We start from the raw sequence: 1918 nt of genomic DNA on the forward strand, positions 1-1918 counted from the left end.
GGATTGTTCACCAAGTGTTGCTCCCATTGTGAAAGGTGATAGGTTCAATTTGAACCAATGCCCAAAGAACAATTTTGAAAGGGAATCAATGAAAAACATCCCATATGCTTCTATCGTAGGAAGCCTTATGTATGCTCAGGTCTGTACTAGACCTGATATTGCATTTATTGTGGGGATGCTAGGTCGATATCAGAGTAATCCAGGTATGGACCACTGGAGAGCTGCAAAGAAAGTGATGAGGTATCTACAAGGAACCAAAGATTACATGCTTATGTATAGACATACAGACAATCTGGATGTGATTAGTTACTCAGATTCAGACTTCGCCGGTTGTGTTGATTCTCGTAAATCAACATCAGGATATATTTTTATGATGGCCGGTGGAGCTATTTCTTGGAGAAGCGCTAAGCAGACCTTGACTGCTACTTCTACCATGGAAGCTGAGTTTGTCTCCTGCTTTGAGGCTACTTCACATGGTGTATGGCTTAAGAGTTTCATTTCTGGGCTTAGAATCATGGATTCTATTTCTAGGCCATTAAGAATTTTCTGTGACAATTCAGCTGCTGTCTTTATGGCTAAAACCAATAAAAGTGGAAGTCGAAGTAAACACATCGACATTAAGTATTTAGCCATAAGAGAACGTGTAAAAGAAAAGAAAGTGGTCATTGAGCACATTAGCACTGAATTGATGATTGCTGATCCTTTGACTAAAGGCATGTCACCTCTGAAATTCAAGGATCATGTAGAGAAATGGGACTTGGTTCCACTTTGTAATGATATTAAAACTCATATATATTATGATATTTTCTCATTCATGTGCACATTATTTTGAGAAAATATATTATTGTTGGACCAAGAATAAACATAAGGTTTATTCATAAAGTAATATTACCACGTTAAGATTAAGAAACTAAATACATCGTGATACATGGATGATAATACTCGTTCTTAGAGGATTTATCGCTATGATTCATGTATTTATTTCTTAAGAAAGTTGTTCGAGAAAGATTAATTCAAATTATTAAGATAAACGTATGGACCAAGTGGGAGAATGTAACGGTTATTATTAAATATCTTATTTAATAATAACGTAACCGTTCTTATTAAGATTCATAATTCATTATCATGAATTTTTTCATTTATTATGGTTTAAATGATTTCAGTTTCTTATTCTTTATGCAAGAAACCGTTATTATTAAATTAAATATTTAATATCATTAAGTTCTTCATTATGGTCCAAACGTTACAAATTTGAATTAATTCTTGAACGTTATGAGTTGGTGATGATAAATGTTCTTGATGGGAGAACATCTATATATACATGAGGATTTTGGTCCCTTGGTTCAATCATCTATTTGAAGCGAAAGGCTTTCCTACACCATCTAAAGCGAGAGTTCTGAACCGAGAAGAACCAAAGTTCAAGAAGAAACCTCTGCAGAAATTCTTGACGACAATGGCTGGAGGTACGCTATTTCGTTTCCGCATTAGTTTTATTGTGTTTCTATTACAATGATTTAGAAACAGCTTCATCAAAATTTCTTACATCTTTTACTTGTGATGCTGTTCTGGGAAGTGTTTGATTGCACATGGGGATTGTTGTGAGAACAAAATTCTATACGAAGACACAAAGGAGACGACTACATTGGAAGTACACAGTCTGTGAATGAATGATAGGTACAGTGTTCCATGTATAAACTATGCATCCAATTAGTTCCGTTGCATGTTCCCGAGCCTATAATTTTCTGGAATATGTTTCTGGACTGCAAGAACATGGAAACTGCCGTTATGTTGACCATTAAAATGACATTAACATGTTATCTTAGCTGGGTTTGAGCTCCACAATGACATTAGGTGGTTGTTCTGATAGCTGCCTACCTGAAGAAGGATGATGTAGAGCAGCAGCAGCAGCAAGAACAAC

This window comes from Musa acuminata, chromosome BXJ3-5 (assembly GCF_036884655.1).
Source record: "Musa acuminata AAA Group cultivar baxijiao chromosome BXJ3-5, Cavendish_Baxijiao_AAA, whole genome shotgun sequence".
Taxonomy (NCBI): domain Eukaryota; kingdom Viridiplantae; phylum Streptophyta; class Magnoliopsida; order Zingiberales; family Musaceae; genus Musa; species Musa acuminata.